At 37.2% G+C, this 19,403-nt stretch overlaps 1 protein-coding gene across 1 annotated transcript in view; it reads left to right on the forward strand.

Moving 5' to 3' along the window:
- MAP1B (microtubule associated protein 1B) overlaps positions 1 to 19,403 on the forward strand; it is a 67,262-nt gene that overhangs the window by 18,398 nt on the left and 29,461 nt on the right. The window lies entirely within an intron of this gene.

Here is a 19,403-nt window from a genome sequence, read left to right on the forward strand (position 1 = left end):
TCGTATCTGTCTTTAACCATGATCCATTCCAGACTATTCAAAAAATCATGGTTTTAGATCTACATTAATTCCTTTGCCATGTGTAAGTGTATTAGACATATGTTTAAATCAGGGTATTGGAAACAACCAGACCATTTCCTAAGCAGACGCTCACCAAAGAGTCTTCAGTCTGTCATTGTTGGCTCATCCTACTCTGTTATGATCTCTAATCCAGAGACTACTTTGCAAGCAAATCTATTATTGCTCACATCTCATCAATTAGAAAAAAGATTTTGACCACATCCTACCAAATAGAAGTGCACTGACATACTCTTGGGATGATTGTACATTGAAAACAAATTGTTTTTCAGTTTTTAATTCCTTTCTCATAACATTTTGTCACTCAGAATATGAATGCACTGTAGCAGTTAAATGCATAATTACTGTGAACTGGTTGGGCCTTTCTGTTGCTGTGATTTTATTATATGGGAAGAACACGGTTGATTTCTGGTTTACTCCCAGTGTGCTCATTGGGATTCTCTCAGAAAGCCCATAAGTAGGGCTTGAATTTAGAAGTCCTTCTGTTGGCATTTCACAGGCACATTATTTTTATTTGATCATCCTACTTTAGCTTGATCATCTTTAACTTGGTGTAGTCCAGATGTATCAGGATTTCTTGTACTAAGAATTATGGTTCAATGGATCTGTGGGTTTCTAAAGTGAAGAAGATGACTTTATCCCTAATAATGGTGTTCAAGTCTGTAGACAAAATTGCAATCAACAGGCAGTTCTTCTGTCCCAGGTTTATTAAGGAATGAATTACCCTGAGTTCTCTGATAATAGCAGGAGAAAAATAGCACTTGTTCACTCCCCCCCCCTCACCATTTGTCAGTGTATTCAATTTTAATTTCAAGTACAGAGTAATCGGTTTGATTAAAACTCAAATCAGACCATTATTGAAGAGAAAGCTTTGGTCTGCTGAAAATTCAGTTTCCTTTTCTGTATTTTCTGCAGCCTTATATTTTTGAGATGGAGTTTTTGTTGCTTCAAATGCAGCCCCTCTGTAGGATTAATATTATAATTCTATCCTCATTTCCTTTGGCATGTGTGAGTTGCTTTTGCTTTTTAATCAATATATGGCATTAGAAAAAATGTTTACAAATATTCACTAATGAAGGAAGAGTTCTACAGGTACATACACAGAGGTGGTATTCTGCTGGTTCAGACCAGTTCGCCCGAACTGCTAGGGGAAATTGCGTGTTCCTCCCCCTCTGCCCTGGCTCTAGGGCATCCCATTTAGGGACTTTTTTAGCCAAAGCACATGCGCAGAAGGCTGAGCGCATGCATGGATGTGGCACGCTCACATCTGTGAACCAATAGAAGGTAAATGAATACCACCCTGTGCATACACCATGTAGGCATATATGCACCCATCCATCTATCTATCTATCTGTATACATAGGTACATTCACATAGCAGGTAATGTTCCTGTACAACTTAAGTTTAAATAAGATGCCTTACCCAGGTATTGTATTCTATATGCAATGAATTTAATATTGTCTTTATTTTGGTTCTTAAAAATAATGTGAACTCAGCTTTGGTAAAATAAGTTAATTTTAGACTGGTACTGCTAGGAGGGCAGTTATTATCCTTACTTAATAATTAAGGTCACTGTGTGACATAAGAGTTTAGTAAAGGGTGGTAGTTATGATAATAAGTCATTTGGATTATGTTAGTTTGAAGTAATTTGGAGAATAATAGAGGGTGCTTAGATGAACTCATCCTAAAATATACAGGACTTAAAAATATTTACAAACCTCTAAATAACAAGTGCAGGTACCAGTCGTATGATGGCTTGCATGCATCATCTCCCATCAAAATGAATGTCTTCTGTGTCTGGATGAAAGTAAATTATTGTAATCCTTACACTTCTGTGGTGGCAGTTTACTTCTGTAGATAAGGAGTTGATTGTAAATTGTGATAAGTTTTGTGATTGAGAAGGAAGAGTTTTTATTTATTTGTTTGTTTCAGCTTTAGAGGGACCCAACTCCAGGCTGATTCTGAGCAACTAAAATATATAGCAACAAAAATACACCAGAATAAACAGAAATACAAAAAGGAATATTTTTTTAAAAAAGGCAAATTGAGGCAAGTACCGTACATCAGAACATATGTGAACGTACATATCTAAGAGAAAGATTTCATCCACCCTACCTTGAGAAGACAGCTAGGGCTCTGCAAATGCCCAGAGCATGAGAGTTACATGGTGTTCTGTCCCAAGCCTCTACAATATATATGGACGCAGACTTGGCTGTCTGCCACAACTAAGGAGGGAGATAAGCAACCCCTTGGCTAGGAGCCCAGAAAGCTATCTCTATGAAATAAGGCTTGAACTCACAAAATTCTCTCATCTTTCTCTACAGCTGGATCAGTAAATTGTTGTTTTCTGCAAAATTCCCCTCCTGTCACCCCACCTATAAACTCTACGGGAGGGGTCAATCAGTAGCCACCTGTTCCTATTTCCCCAAAGCTATTCCCTCCTCCTCGCAGCCCTACGCATACGTACGGCAGGGATAGCCGCCCTCTGTTCTTCCTCACTGCTCCTTGACTCAGACGCCACCTGGTGGCCAACAGGCCTCTCTAGTCTCTGCTCTGACTCCGAACACCCCCAGAGCCTTCCTCAGCCTCCAGGGCAGTCCCATAGTGTTCATCGCTGTCAGATTCCACCAACAGCTCAGCTGGCTGCTGTTGGGCCACAACACATGGTCTCATTTCAAAGGGCAGTCACCACAGTAGAGAAACTATACTTTCTGGGCTCTTGCACCCTAAAATACAACACATTTTGATTGAGAGAATCCAGAAGATAGCCATTTTATTGGCTCTTTCCAGCTGGGCAAAAACTATGGGAGACAGGAGATCTCTGAAATAACTGGCCTTATGCCATGTCTTATAAAGTTTTATAAGTGATAACCAGCACCTTGAATGATATACAGAAGCATTCCGGGAACCAGTATAGTTTGCAAAGCAGATGTTTCATGTGGCCATGTCAAGGCAGGTTCACCACTGTTTGCATTGCTGGACCAGTTGAAGTTGCTCATTCAGGTTTTGACAGCACCGATGCATTGGGCAGCACATTAGCAGCCTTGCATGCCTGGTCTAACATAAAACAGTGATAATTATCATCATCAACAAAAATACTCTAATGTATATTGACATATATATGCCGAGACCCTTGTTGGTAAGAGTTGAACCTCTTAAGCTATGTATGGGATGCAGGTTTTAATCTCACTGCAACATTTTTGAGGCATGTGGTACCCTGCATCTAACCTAGACATGAATGAATGGCAGCCATTTAAGTTACTGTGACACCAAGTAAAAAATTACATTTACAAATATTATTGGCGTCTGAACCGTATTATTACTTGCCAAATTATGCTTACTCTTATCTGGTTTGAAAATCATGCCAGCTTCTGTCTAGATATGTATTTTTTTAAGTTACACTCCTATCAGGTGTGGGTTCATGCCAGTTTAACCTTTTCTATAGAAGAGGTTCCACAAATCTACAGTGCCATTTAGAACTGGTTCCAGCTCCCTCCCCCCACCCGTCCGCACATCATCAAGATGAAGAGCGAGAGGAGGAATTCTGGGAGTTGAAGTCCACAAGTCTTAAAGCTGTCAAGTTTGAACACCCCTGGGGTTTTTTTTCTAAAGGGTTAGGGGTGCAAGGGTCTTGTAACTTGACAGCTTTAAGATGTGCACACTTCAATGCCAGAATTCCTGAGCCAACATTTTGGTTGCTAAGCAAGAGCATTGTTAAGTGAGTTTCACCACATTTTTCAAGTTGGCCATGCCCACCCAAGTCACATGGCTGGCAAGCCACTCCTACCTGGTCCCATGGCCAGCAAGCCACTCCCACAAAGTAGACCACACCTACAGAAGAGGTTCTAAAAAAATTTGAAACTCACCACTGACTCCTATGGTGAGGCACCAGAAACTGATATTTACTTACCTCTTCAAATCTTAAAGTTGTTTCCAAATACTTTCTGTTCTAGGTTTCTGTTCAGGTTCACTGGATTGAAATGGGATCATGGGTTTGAAGGGAGAGTAGTCCCGTCCCCCCCAATTTTGAAAAATTCTTCCTTGGAAATTAAAAAAAAAAGTATCATGCCTATAATTGATTTAATCTCTATTTGTTGAGGTTTGAAAATGTAGAACTTTTCTCGCCTCTATTACTACTACTACTACTTTTTTCCCTAGTATTTTTCTGGTTATTAAGCTCAGCCATGCTTCTCTGGAAATATGTGGCTTTGGTTGCTTTTGGGATCTAAGATGAAAAGCAACAAGGTGTCCATATCATAATGCATCAACAAAGCAGCAGAGATTCTGACAAAACTTTAAACTTCAGTGTAATGCCAAAGTCGCATTCAGCTCTTGGGATGGACCAGAAACATTTGACTATAGTCATCTCCCACGAGCCTTACTATGTATCTTGCAGGTTGCAGGTTAATTAGAAATTTTCAGTTTTAAAATTTTAGAGGTTGATTTCAATATAATTTGGAAAATGGATGTAGAGGCATACATTTATTTTTAGACAAAATCCCCTTGCAGATCTTTCAAATGACATGTGATTTGAAAAATATCAGATTCTGGCTCATCTTTAGAAAGCAAGATAATAGCACTATGTGATTAGGTGATGTAGAATACCATATTTATCAGAATCAATATAAGACACTAAATTAGTATTTATTGCAAAGCCTGCTTAATAAAATGTAGCACCTTCTAAAGAGAAATTTTTGTTCCTCAATAAGTCTCTTATCCTTAGCAATTAAATGTACTTGGTCAATCAAATATTTACTTTGATGTATTAGATTGTCCATTCTCTTTTAACTTTCCCCTTGCACCACTGTTCAATTGCTTTTTCCTTCACCCTAAAATTCTAGACTTCTGCATGGACAGCAATAGCAATAGCACTTAGACTTATATACCACTGCATAGTGCTTTCACAGCCCTGTCTAAGCGGTTTACAGAGTTAGTATATGGCCCCCAACAATCTGGGTCCTCATTTTACCGACCCTGGAAGGGTGAAGGATGAATCAAGGTTGAGCCGGTGAGATTTGAATTGCCGAACTGCAGCTAGGAGTCAGCTGAAGTAGCCTGCAGTATTGCACTCTAACCTTCACCACCTCGGCTCTCTCCCTTTTAGTAAATAGCTATAATTCTTAGAACCCAACATAATGCACAAAGGGCTCTAAATCAGGATAAAGTATTTCATATAAAGTATGGATCTCTAGATTCCCCAAAATATTTATGTTATAGAAGGAAGTTTAATTTACAGTATATGATATGCATGATCGGTGGAGTATAATTATCTTACTGAGGGGTCTGATATGTCCTCGGGATAAGCCCAGATTACTTGATTTTCATATTTCTTTTAACTTTGGGGAATGTTCAGAAATGCTTCTCATTACTAAAACCTTTTGACATTTATATTGAACATAGTCACGTGGTTTTGTTAGGGTTTTTTTGTCACCTTCAACTTAATCCAATATCCTACAATGTAATATAGTTGACTATGTTGCATTTCATAATCAGGGAATGATACCAGGTTGTTTTGACAGGATGATGGCTACCTCTACAAAATAATTTATGTTGCTACTGTCAGTTTGAACATATGTACCTTTTTCTTTGCAAGTCTCACCTTTAATTCTGCCAAAGTGTAAATCCAACATGATTTACATTATTAGTATTACAACAATTGAATGGCTCCAGATTTAATGAGAATATTTTATTAATCCGTTGTATGGAATGCAAAGTTGAAGGAAAATCAGTAAATTACAATGGAATCCTGACAAGACAGAAAATCTTTTGGGCACCAGGGACTGTTCCGTGAAGAGAGATTTTTCCACCAACTGGAGAAGATGTGGTTTCATGTGCTGCCTTCATCCCATGGATGGGGCTTTGCTTTTTTGTGTGCCCGGTTTCTGGCATGTTGGAGCCTGGTGCTGGATCACGCACCGGGAGTTGTGGACCCCTGTGTTAGAGAGTAGCTTCCTGCAAAAGTGGGTTTCAAATCCCAGCGCTACTGGTTTGCTTGTGCTTGCACACACGCTTGTGTGCGTGCGCATGACTCTTCTTTGCATGCACAGAAGCGTCCGGGTGTGTGGGCGGAGCCTCCCGCCACCACCACTATTGGTTCAGCTGATCTAGGCTGAACTGGGAGCAACCTATCTCTGGCTTCCTAGTTTGGAAACTGGGGAGTAACTCTGGTCTAAATGGGATTGTACTCTCTCAAATAGAATAGTGGTTTTGTAGGTTTTCCTATAGTCACAATTGTGACTAGAGAACTCCATGGCTAGGGGTGTGTATTGCCAGCTTCCTTTGGGGGTAATATCTGTCTGAGGAATGCTACCCACTTTTTAATCTCGAGGCAGCTGCTATAGCATGCTAAAATTTTACTTTTTTTGTTAAGAACTTCCTGTTAGGAATATTGACAAAATATTTTTTCTTTGCTTTCCTTTTCATCTTCCTTAATTTTTAAAATATATTTTATTGTATATTGTATGTTTTAAAGTACTATTTTAGTATGAATTTTATTGTTTTGTTATAAATTCTTGACAGTTCATTGTGTAAAGCAGAATATAAACGTTAAAACAAAAAGCCTTCTTGGGAGGTATTGTAGCCTTCCCTAACAATGTATTGTTAAGAATTCTTAAAATTGGAACACTCAATTAGTCTAACCTATTAACTAATGGCAACATGACCTGAAATACAGTTTTATATTCCTTTAAAGAACATAAACGTTTATAGGCAAAATTAGCATTCTGTTATCATTCATCTCCTATTTCTGACCAATGATGATTTTAAAAGCTTTCTTTTCCTTAAGTCATTGAAAGTCTTTCCAACATTGACACCTTGTCATTCTGATGGGATGAAATTTATGAAACTAATTACACAGCACATATATAAATCGGCATATGGAAGGCTACATCTCTAAAATAGCACTTTAGCCATGCTATAATGTAATCCAACTTGACATTTCCTAGGAAGATGAAAAGCCTTCCCCAGCCCCCTAAAAGCAGTTGTGATTTTTTTTCCCTGCCATGCTCTTTGGGCTGAAAGACTGGAAGTGCTTCTGTAATAAATCTATATCCAATCATGATAATGGAATATTTATACAACTAATTCAGGCTGCAATTGTATGGACATTTCTTTTGAAGTAAGAGCCACCAAACTTAATGTGGTAGATGGAGTTCCAAATGACATTTGATCCTCTAAATCAGAGGTGTCAAACTCAATTTCATTGAGGCCTGCATCAAGGTTGTGTTTGATCTTGGGGGGGCGGGGTGGGTGTGGCCAGCTCAGTGTCACTCGTGTCGGGACGCCTGTGATGGCCTGAGTGCTCTGCCAGCGAAAACAGTCTCCCAAGTTCCATTTCGGGTGCGACTGCCTCCTGCAACCCTCTGCCAGTGAAAATGGAGCTCGGGAAGGCCACCCTTCCTAATTCCGTTTTTGCTGGCAGAGACACTGTGGGTCGGTCCTTTACTGTTTTCAGAATGGCCCCATGGGGCAAATCTAAGCACTCTGCAGGCCGGATCTGGCCGCAGGGCCTTGAGTTTGACACCCCTGCTCTAAATAGTATTGAGTTGTACAGTAACATATAGCTTGACCCAGACTAAACTTTTATCAAACTGCACTGCTGTTGCTTTTATGCCTTAAGCATAAGAAACAAACACACAAATTACCATCAGTTTTAAACTTTAAATGTGTTTATCTTCTACTGATTCCCAAGAAATGGTGCATTCCCACAAATCATACGTGGATAAAAATGACTGGAAATAATTTAATGCATACTGAAGATTTTATTAATTTTGAATAATTGAATTGATAGACATTTATGGTGAATTCTCCTATCTCCCATTTCTTGTTCCTCTTGTTGGGAAATAATTGCTTTTTTGGACACTCTGAAACAATGAAAAGTTGGTTTGGGCCAATGGGGAAACATCATTTCGGGCCTTTACCTCTGGAAGTGTTTCCATTATGTGTCTCCTTTTGTTGATAGAAAGAATGTCTGGATTAGTATAGTTGGTATACATTATAGCAAACTGAAGAGATGTTTATATATTACAAAAAAAGAAGGAAGGATAGTGCTGAAGTGCTGAACAGCTTTGTTAAAACCCAACTGTAGGTGTTATAATGTAAAATGTGGGATCTTTGAAGACACATTCTGTTCAGGGATTAATTTTCCAAACACTAGAATTATATTCCTGTTGTACATTTGAATATATTTACCAAACACCTTAGCAGAACTCTTCAGCCTGTAAATGTTAATAATTCCCAGGCAATAAATTTCAAAGGAACACAATATTCTATTTTAAGAATTTTTTTTCTATATTAAAATGAATTAATAATTATAATTTGATTGCCCCAAAGTTGCCCAGCAATTATTTATGCTATATTTAGAACTTCTGAGATATTGGCATTTCAGTATAATCTTTTTAAAAAGAATGTTGACATCTTATCTATTTCCCCCTCTTTTCAATATGTGATTTGTTCTATTCAGATTCATGTAAGAAAGAACATTACTCAAATTGATGGATGGATGGATGAATGAATTGATTTAAAAATGTGTATGTCCATCCATCTTAAACATGTCTGGGCAGCTCATATCAGCAATAAAATCCAATAACTATAAAATATAACCCAAACCATTAAACTATCAAATAAAAACATTATTCAGATGATGACATAATTTCAGAAGTTGTATATTTGTATCTTCTGTCTTCTTAACCTTTCATCAGTGTATATAACACATTAAATAATATACTCAATGAATACATTGTAGTTATAGATCTAGAGAACATAAATTAGGTTGTATCTTAAACATGCTTTTCTGACCTCATATATTTCTGCTCAGAACTATTTATACTAATCAGTTTGCTTTAATGAGTAAATATGTTTTCAAATCTTTATTAAATACATGCAGAAATGTATGGGACTGGGAAATTTTGTAATAAAAAAACCCAGATCCTAAAACCATGCAAATGAGATAAAGCAAAGTTGAAAAGGAAATAGGAAAAAAGCCTCTTGTTGTATAATGTTGTATAAATAGAATCATATCAAGACAAGAGCAGGATCAGATCAGGGGTGGGCTTCAAAATTTTTAGCAAGTGGTTCTCTGCCAGGTAGCTCGGTGTGCGTGGCCAGGGTGGGCATGGTCTAGTCGACGTCCACCATGGTAGGGGCATGTTTTTGCCCTCCCGGGACTCTGGAGGCTTTCTTTGAGCTTCCAAGAGGGCGAAACGGACTTTCCAGGCTCCAGAGACCCTCCGGAGCCGTTTCTGGCCTTCCTGAACTTCCAATAGGTCTGTTTTTCGCCCTCCCCAAACACTTACCTGCATCCAAAATGGGCTGCGTGGGGACTCCTGAGAGGTTTGGGACAAGGTGGGCAGGGCCAGCCAGGAATTGGATGTGGGGGTTCTCCGAACTGCACAGAATCTTAGCTAGAAGTCCTCCCAAACCCCTGCAAACTCCCAGCAGCACACCCCTGGATAAGATTGTTGGAAATGGCTGACCACTGGAACTTTAAATAATAGTACCAAGAGTTTGAAGGGGCTAAGTGTAGAAAAAAAAATATAAGAAAAATAAGGGAGGTCCAGAACAGTGTGCGTTATAAAGTTGTGGATCAAGTTCAATAGTCAGAAGAAAAAGAAAGCCTCACTCATAAAATATAACAGTAGTTCTGGCAAAACAAACCCATTGGGGCCTGCACCTATAAATGTCATCATCTACACATCCTTAGTCTTTCTAAGTGATGGATGGATAGTTGACAATGTTCTTTATTTTTTATAATTGCTCTAATTGGAATTGAAATGGAAGAGAGACAGTAACAGAAGCAGCAATGAAGGCATTAGATGTTCAGTTTTTCTTATCTTCCTCCTCTCTTTTTCCAATTTAACAGGGATACTTCAAAATGTTATCAGGCAAAGAAGACTGGTTATATTTTACAGCATCATCTTTGTTGGGGAATAAACGTTTCATTTCATTATCAAACTATTTATTTGATATATTTTCACCCTTCCTTTGTAACAAAATTTATAAACAAAAGTCAGGATGTAATTTAAAAAAATACAAATTAAAATTAGCAATGAAATGCTAAAATAATCTTAATGGTAGAACCCTTCTGAACAAGGTGCATCTCATTGTGATCACCACAATTTTGATAAAGGGAGTACAGTTCATTCCAAACAGGTTGGATTTCAGGCAGAATCCACTTTCCTGAATCCACTTTCCTGTTTATCATCCTTGCCTTGTTTGTATTTAATTTCACAGGGGCCATTATTAAATAAAGACAGCTTTACTTCCTTAGAATTGGTTATAAAGGAACATGAGAGCCGAGTGTCATGGACATTCTGATAATACCCATTTCCAAAATTGTATATAACTTATCTCAGTGTTTCATGGGAGGCAAGGTAGGAATCCTGTGGGGCACTGTAGATTGACATTCAAGATATCAAATAATCTTACAGCACATTCTTCTGGAGAGAATGCAAAAGGGGTGGGATTCAGCTGGTTTGGACTGGTTTGGGTGAATCAGTAGTTCTGGTGAGCATTTGATCCCTCCCTCCCGCCCCTGTGCTTTCCTCTTTTATATTTCCCTGTTTTTTAGCACAGCGGATTGCTGTGTGTCAGCTGTTTTACCCACAGGCGCTGACATAGAAGGTACGTTTGGAAACTTTAAAAGGTTGTTTTTTGAATGCTACATACACGTGCACAAAATGCGCACTCACCGAACTGGTTGTTAAACTGGTTGCATCCCACCACTGGAATGAATCCATTTTAAAGGAATGCCCCTCAATGTAATCCCACCAAGGAAATCTGTTCTAATTTAGTTAGACTGGAAGGAATGAATTATTAGCTCTATAATTAATTCAATGATATAAATTAATTAATTCTTCAGCCAGCATGCTCTAAAATCAATTTAAAGTAGACGAGGTTGAGAAACACTGTTCTAAAAAAAGCTTTCTGAATCTAAAATCCTCTGCTTACTTGGTATAGTGTATAGAATACTGATTCATCAAGCTGGAGAACTCTGGGAGTTGAAGTCCACAATCTTACAATTGACGTGTTTGAAAAATTACTGATTTAGAGCAGTTCTCCATGTGTTGGGACTAAAATTAGCTATACTGACTGTAAATAGTTGTATCCCCAAAATATATGGAACACGCTGCGTTGAAAATGTTTGTCTGGAGAATAAGTAATTCTTTCTTTAGTATTGTGATGTTGCCTTGGATAACAGTGGCCGTTTATTTTACTGAATTGGTTCTGTTATTGGCTGGTATTGCTTCAAAAATCTTTTAACACAGAGATTCTATTATGACTGAACCAAATGGTATGTACTTTTGATACTATTCCCATTATATTCTTGCTGTTCCAAGCTAGAAAACCACTGCATTTTTCCAACAGTATTTCCTATTATTCAGGACAGTGACTAAGGCTGAGACTTCATTTGAATTCCTGGTATTTGTTTGTGAGCTGTTTCTGACAATTTCTTAAACCATCTTAAATATTCAGGGCCAGCCACCATATACTCATTAATTAAAATGTAGCTGTTACCCTATTGCATCTTTTTCAAGGACAATCTTTTTCAAACAAGTTTAATATGCAGACCATATTCTAAAATATAAAGCATGGTAGGAGATAACTTAGGGTTGTTGCAAGCAGTACATATCAGTTAATAAAATAAGTTTAAACATATTAACATTATGGGAAATCATTGATGCCAGGAAGTATTAGTTGTCTTTAAATAAATTCAGCTGGAGAATTGAAAGAATTAGGATTTCCTAAATGATTTAAGTGTTATGAAAAATATGTTTAACTTTTTTTAGAATATGCAAAATATGGCACAGAAAAATGTAATTTAACCAGAATGGCACGAAAATAATGTTTACAAGATATCTTATAGTATCACAATATTTAGCTACTAGTAGGAGCAGCTAAAATAGACAAAGGAGTCAGGATTAATTTATAACCTTATTTTAATATGTTAAATTGCTTCTTGAGACAGTTTGGTTGAAAACAAATATCACAATGATTACTCCTTAGTGTCCCCTAAACATCTCAGGAAATTACTGTATTAGAGTCTATAAAACTGTCGGAGGAAACCTTTCCAAAGATATTAAAATGCAAAGAATCTTTTGGCTCTTATGATATATTATTTATGTTCCATAAAGCTAGTGTTTTAATATGAGATAGACAAGTAGGAAACTTACTGTAAAAACAGGATGCGAAGAACAAAATTTTGCATTAGGAAATATAATTTAGGTTCGTTTTCATTTTTCAGAGAAATACCAGTTTAGCCACTTTTAATAGTTTATGAAGATAAATTACATTCTGCCTTTACTCAAAAGTTCTTAAGGCACATATTTCTTGGCAAAGTTTTTTCAGAAGTGGTTTGCCTTTCTCTCCTTCATAAGGCTGACAGAAAGTGACTGGCCCAAGGTCACCCAGCAGGCTTCATGGCCAAGGTGGGATTGAACTCACAATTTCCTGATGCCACAACCACTATTCTAAACTGACTGTCACATAACTTAATGGAGTCCAAATCAAGTGCTGCTTCTATCTCTCTCTCTTCCTCCCTCCCCCCTCTCTCTCCATTTATCTGTGAAGAGTAGCTTAATCAACATTTTAAAAGCAGCTTTGTAGATAAATTATAGTAGATCATCTGAAAAAGAAATGTTGATCATGCTGACTTGCTACGGATGTTATGAAGCAGAATACTGTGTTTCCATTTACCTTAATTTGTCACTGAGGATTACCTCCACAGACAAAATTTTGCTGATCAGCAATGATCCTGGCCCGAACTCATAACTTTGGCAGATTGTTGGAGACCCTCCTTCTTGCTACCAATACCTGAGGTAGCAGTAGATTTGTTTATTCAGCATATGATGTTGGTACATTACCCAGGAGACTAGTATAGAGCTGTTTTTTGGCTGCCTAAGACTCAGGCTGTTCATTTCATTTCACACACTATCGAGGATGCACACCTGGGGGCAGTAGCAGCAGATTTGCAGAAGTTAAGAATACAGTACCAAAGAGGATTAAATATTCAGCTACATTTAGCCCCGCAGCCGCCTTGTTCTCAATGTTCTCACAGCTCTTTCTATGAGGATAGTGGGAAGTCCTGACCCAGTGCTATGGGTTAAACTATTTAATGAACATGCTACTAAAGGAATACATCATTACCACTTAATATCACTGCTGGCAATAATCTCTTTCCCTACTAATCTTCCACCTTTGTGTGTAGCACACTGTCATTGAGAATTACAGCATTGTGAGAATCTGGAAAAGAAAATGACATCTCGCTTAGTTTCGGCTTGGCATGTACTACAAAAGCATTTATAATGATATCTTTCCATTGAAGCACTGTTTCTCTCTTTCTTTTTTTGTTGCCCTCTGCTTAGAATTATATATATATATTTATTGGAAGTTAAGATGGGCATTCTTGCCAACAATGTAACTAAGACAGTTTACTGGCCTCTTTTCTCAAGCCCCAGCTTCCCTCTTTTTTTTCCACAAAGGAAAGCTAATTTCCCTTGAGGTAGTTTTATTGATTCAGGTGTGTTTTTGATGCAGGAATAATGTGAATGTTATGAGCATCAATTGCTTGGTGTTATTTGTACATCAGTATTAAGGAAGATAAATCCATCTTAGGCACTTATGAATTATAACTTGGTAAATTATAAAGCTAGTATTAGTCCATTAAGGAAAACATCAGATTGTTATTCTGTGGCATGGTCTATAACTGTAGAATTATTAAACTAAATTAAAGCTAATGATATTTAATTAAATATGTTTAAATCAAGTTAAAATTAAAACAAATCTTTACTATGGATATAGACCAGGGTACATTAAGCAACAGTTTAAGGCCTTTAAGTGTGCATTCAAACCATAAAAGAAAAGAAAAGTAAGGAGTTTTTGATTTATATATTTATGCAATTGTGACCATTTAGATAATGGTTCTAGCAGTTACCTTGGAATTCCAGCTTTATTAAAACATAAATAGAAGCAGTATGACAAGGTATAATATATAGAACAGTTTTGAAAAAACATTTATTGCCCTAGTAAATAATAAGGGCAAAAGGTCAGCTGTTTATCTGTGGTTGATTAATGGGAGTAGTTTGACAGCAAATTAAATGTCACACAAAGTTGGCAAATGATACAACAAATCAATATATAGTGATTATATAGCCAACACCATTAGTTGCACACAACTTGTTTTAAGACAACAGTTTACTTGAGAGACTTTCCTACAAAATTATTTTGAGTTTTCAAAAGACCCCACAAAGTATTTGGGTAGATAGGCAGTAAATAGAACAATTCCAAGTAGATTATATTTTCATGAGACAGTTGATGCCTCTTCTTGGAAGCTAAGGTAGAACAAACAATCCATTATTAAAATTTACCAGCAAGTATCAAGCCAAACTTATTTTAAGATTTCAGATAAATAATTGGTTAGTTTAGATTTACAAATCTTTATTGGATACATAACTGCTATTTAGGTGCAATTATTATTTGTTCCTTAGAGATGTTCCAACTACCGTATTTTTTGGAGTATCAGATGCACCTTTCCCCCCTAAAAGAGCGCGAAAATTTGGGTGTGTCTTATACACCAAATGAGCCCCACCCATCCATCGGCCACCACCCTTTGGTCTCTGTCTTCCAGCAATTTACCTCCTTGCAGCAAAAGGAGAAAATGGGGCTTGCGGAACTGAAATTGAAAGTGAAACTTGCTGTTTGCTGCAAGGGGCAAATTGCTGGGAGGCAGAGGTAGATTTTTTCACCTTATTTTCCTCCCCAAAAACTAGGTGTGTCTTATACTTTGGAGTGTCTTATACTCAGAAAAATACAGTAGATAATTCAAAATATTTTTCATCATTAGCAAATAAGAATAAAACTCTTGAAAAGTGCCATAACTGAAATACCACCCCTCCCCCCCACCAAAACCAATGTTTACATTTTGTATGTATTAATCAATTTGATTTTGATTTTGCTTTGCAATTAAATAGTATCTAGTAAAATACCTGGAGGCAGATTGTGTTTTTTTAAATTAATGATAAATATTTTCTCAGTTCAATTTTTGGATTTTGGAAAAAGCTTTATAGCCTGCAATTCTTCTAAATATATTTATTCAGTTCAGGTCTTATTGAACTCAGACTTCTATTTCTGGAAAAAAATCAGTATGCTCAAAATTACATCGCAAAATGGATTTAAGGGCTTTGATAAATAAAGGCTGTAGGAGAAGCAAACTACAAAACGCAAATCGCTAGAAACACATATTAGAAACTGATGTTACTTTTGTCAGAGAACCTTTAAATATATTGTTGGAAAATGTTCATTTTGTAATTTTCTAATCTGAATTGTTTTTAACAGCCCATTGCTAATTAATTTAATTTATATAACTTCCTAAATCAACAACAGTTGATTAAAAGAAGAAAAAAACGAATATACATGTATGAAAAATGCACAGTAGCTGAGAAAACCAATAATCATCTGTGTAGCCAGGAGACAGATTCCCCTCACTCCAAATCATTGGATGACTTCACCCAGCAGCTTTCTATAAATAGTTAAATAGGAGGGGGAGGAGAAAGAAAGGAGCTGGTTGTGGGCTGGACCTTTCCTCTGCAACTTGAACCAACCCCAGATAAAGAAGAACCAACACAACAGAGTGCCATCACCCTAACCCTTGGATCAGGCCAGGAAGATACCATAATTGATGGTATTGAAGGCGGCTGACAAAAGTCAAGGGCAAGGGTCGAGACACTATTCTCTTCCTGCTCCCAGCAGATGCCATCCAAGAGTGTGATCAATGCCATTTTAGTCCTATACACATGACTGAATCCCAGCTGAAAATCCCAGATAATCCACTTCTTCCAGAGTCCTCTGACCTGCAGCAGAATCACTTTTTTTTATAGCTTTCTCTACAAAGGGAATATTGGAAATTGGATGAAAATTGTCCAGACTATCAGGGTCAAGCAGTGGCCCCTTGTGGAAGGGGTGAACCATTACCTTCTCAAAAGCCTTTTCCTTTCTGCATTTTTCTTGCTTTCCATTGTTTTCTTTTAATTTGATTTTTGTTTTTGTCCTTTACTATTGCTTAAAACTTAAATATGAAGTATTTTTTAAAAGTGATAAATAACTCACCAATTAAAACTAGTAAGATATAGAAAGCATGCATAATATGCCTTCTGAACCCCCTCCCTCCCCCCCCCAAATCCTTAATAGCAGCTCTGCTTTGGGAAACGTGCAAAAGGAATTGAAAGGGCTTAGAGTGGAAGTGTTGGCACTTTTCCAAGCACCGGCCAACTGTGTCTTCAATGGAGATGTACCATACGGATTTTATTCCCTCCCTCCCTTCTTTCTTTCAGGAGATATTTGAATGTGTATTGTTTGTTTTTTCAGAGTTATGCTGTTGAGGGATAGGCAGAAACCTTTAAATATCTTATTTCCTTCATTCCATTGGATTAAAAATAATAAATATGATATCATATTAAACAATTTTATTGTTGCGAGTAAAAATAAATTTCAGTAAATGGCGGCTGATAAGAATATTCTGTAAATATTATCCTAAGTATGCTGCTTTTTAATCAATTGACACTGTCCCTTTGGGTAAAATTTTAAAATCACAAACATATGGTCCAGAGGCCATGAACAGAATGTTCTCCTCCCTGAGGAGTGGTCAATTTAGTGATTGAAACACATATATTTTTGGTTCCTGCTTTGTGAATGGCTTTGAGTAGCTTGCTGTTAACAACCTACTCAAAGCAAACTTCCTGTTTGGATGAAAATGTTAAAGCAAGGAATTCATTTCCTAATTACCATACTAAACATTTCTGTTAAAATTTGTTCTATTTCACTTTTTTTTAAAAAAATATCTGAGATTCAAATAAATCTTTAAAAACAAAATTGTTCCTTATTTTCAAATGAGGGCTCTTTATAGACTCTATTTTTGCACACAAATTTTCCATTTGACAGAAAGAAGTTGGACTTTATAAGTACCTCTAAGCTAATTTGCAAAAAGATACAGAAAATCTACCAGCCTGCTCATTTTTGTCTTTGTTTTTCAACTGAAGGTTCATTAGAAAGAATTGCTCATGTGACATAAGTTAAGTGCCTTGTACTGCAATATCTGCAGTAAATGTATTATTTATATCATAAAAGGGAAACTTAAGTGGAGTCCTATGCATTTCAGAACTAATTCCCTCTCAACTATAGTATGATTTATTCTCACATAAGCATGCATTGGATTATAATTCCACAGGCATAGTTATTTTGAAAAGCAAGGGTTTATTAATTTTTTCTCAAATGTTGAATGTCTGCCTCTCCCATAAATTATATCAAATGGAATCTTTTTTTAAAATAATATCACTCATGGAACCTCTAGCAGACATTTCATAGACCCTTTATGTTCAACATTTTGGTTAAAATAGAGAAGCAAATTATCGTTATATGCTATAATGGCGACGTATTTTGACTAATTTATTGAACATTTCATAGATCTGTGATTGAAAGATATGGTGATTTAATATCAATCGAAGTTGCTACTATGGAAATAGTGTCAAAGTAATGGTGTCTTTATTTACCCATACCTCTATTTATTATTTCAGAAGTAAACTTTATCTAAAATAAATGGTCTTGTATACAAAACAAATGATATTTAGAGCACAGAGAAGATAAAATCAATTTCACTGTAAAGGATTACTAGGCCATCTGACTTGCCCTAAGAACATTCTGAGCAAAAGAAATTCTTAACAAGGGTGCAGTGCAAGTGTAGAATATTATGCCAGAAGGAAATATTTTCAACTAGAGATCCCAGATTCAGGCTGCAAAAATCTGTATGCCAACAAAGAAATTCCCTAAAATTTTTGCTTCCATCTTCTGATCAACTGGATTTTTGCAGCCCAGATTTTGTAGCTCAAAAGGACTTTATTTAATCAATGGGGCGACAGATGTCAGAGACAGATGCTGCAAAACAGGGGGAGGGGAAATCCATGTGCTATCAATATAGAACTAGATCAGCCCTCTTAATCTATTCACTATCCCAGAACTGGAATAATTAGAGATAGCACAGCCTTCTATAAACATGCCCTCTAGGTGTATTGAAACCCTAACTCTAAATATTCTCATTCAGGCTAGTTAGCATATACTTTTATTTTCTAAATAGTTCATGACCTAACTGTAGAGAAAGATTTCTAAATTTATTGCTGTCATATTAGTTTATTATATATACTGTAAAGACTAAAAGATAGATACACATGTATGTATGTATCAGTGGTGGGTTCGGGAACCCGTTGCAACCAGTATGGGACCCGGCATCCACTACATGAACATGTGCATCACCCGTGTACATGTGCGTAGCATGCACATATGTGTCTTTACCTCTTGCAATGCCTCTGAGACGCTCCAGCTGCTTGGCGGAGCGTTGCGCAGGTGGCGTGCGCTCTGTGCGTGGAAGCGGACGCGCCAAAGAGCTCAAATACAGGTAAGGAGCTCAGGCTGCTGGATGGGCCCTCCAGAGCAGTGTTTTTCAACCACTGTGCCACGGCACACTAGTGTGCCATGACATAGTGTAAGGTGTGCCGTGGGAAAAACACCCGCCTATAGTCAATATAGGCACAGAGTTAAAAAAATTTAACATTTTCTAATGGTGGTGTGCCTCGTGATTTTTTTCATGAAAAAAGTGTGCCTTTGCACAAAAAAGGTTGAAAAACACTGCTCCAGAGCACCATACTGGAATGGTACCTGGTGCTCCGGGCAGGCACTGGTACGCCCATACCAGGGTGTACCGCCTGCAACCCACCACTGGTATGTATGTATGTATGTATGTATGTATGTATGTATGTATGTATGTATGTATCAGTGGTGCGATTCAAAATGTTTTGCTACAGGTTCTGTGGGTATGGCTTGGTAGGTATGGTATGGCTTGGTGGGTGTGGCAGGGGAAGGATACTGTAAAATCACCATTCCCACCTCACTCCAGGTGAAGGTTACTGCAAAATCCCCATTCCCTCCTGATCAGCTGGGTCTCGGGAGGCAGAGAATAGATGGGAACAGGGCCAGTCAGAGGTGGTATTTACTTGTTCTCCGAACTACTGAGAATTTCCGCTACCGGTTCTCCAGAACTGTTCAGAACCTGCTAAATACCACCTCTGGTATGTATGTATGTATATTTAACCCAGCCAATTTAACTTGATTAACTTTAATTGATGTAGCTAATCTATTAAATATTGTGTTGCTAGTGATTTTGTACAAACAATATAGAGGCGACTTTGAGAAAAGAACTTTATAGGACAAGTTTGCATTTGAATAAGCGTAGATGACATATTGTTGATCATTACTAATACCAAAAGCTCAATTTTATAACTTTA

This window comes from Thamnophis elegans, chromosome 3, assembly GCF_009769535.1.
Source record: "Thamnophis elegans isolate rThaEle1 chromosome 3, rThaEle1.pri, whole genome shotgun sequence".
In the NCBI taxonomy this organism is placed as follows: Eukaryota; Metazoa; Chordata; class Lepidosauria; order Squamata; family Colubridae; genus Thamnophis; species Thamnophis elegans.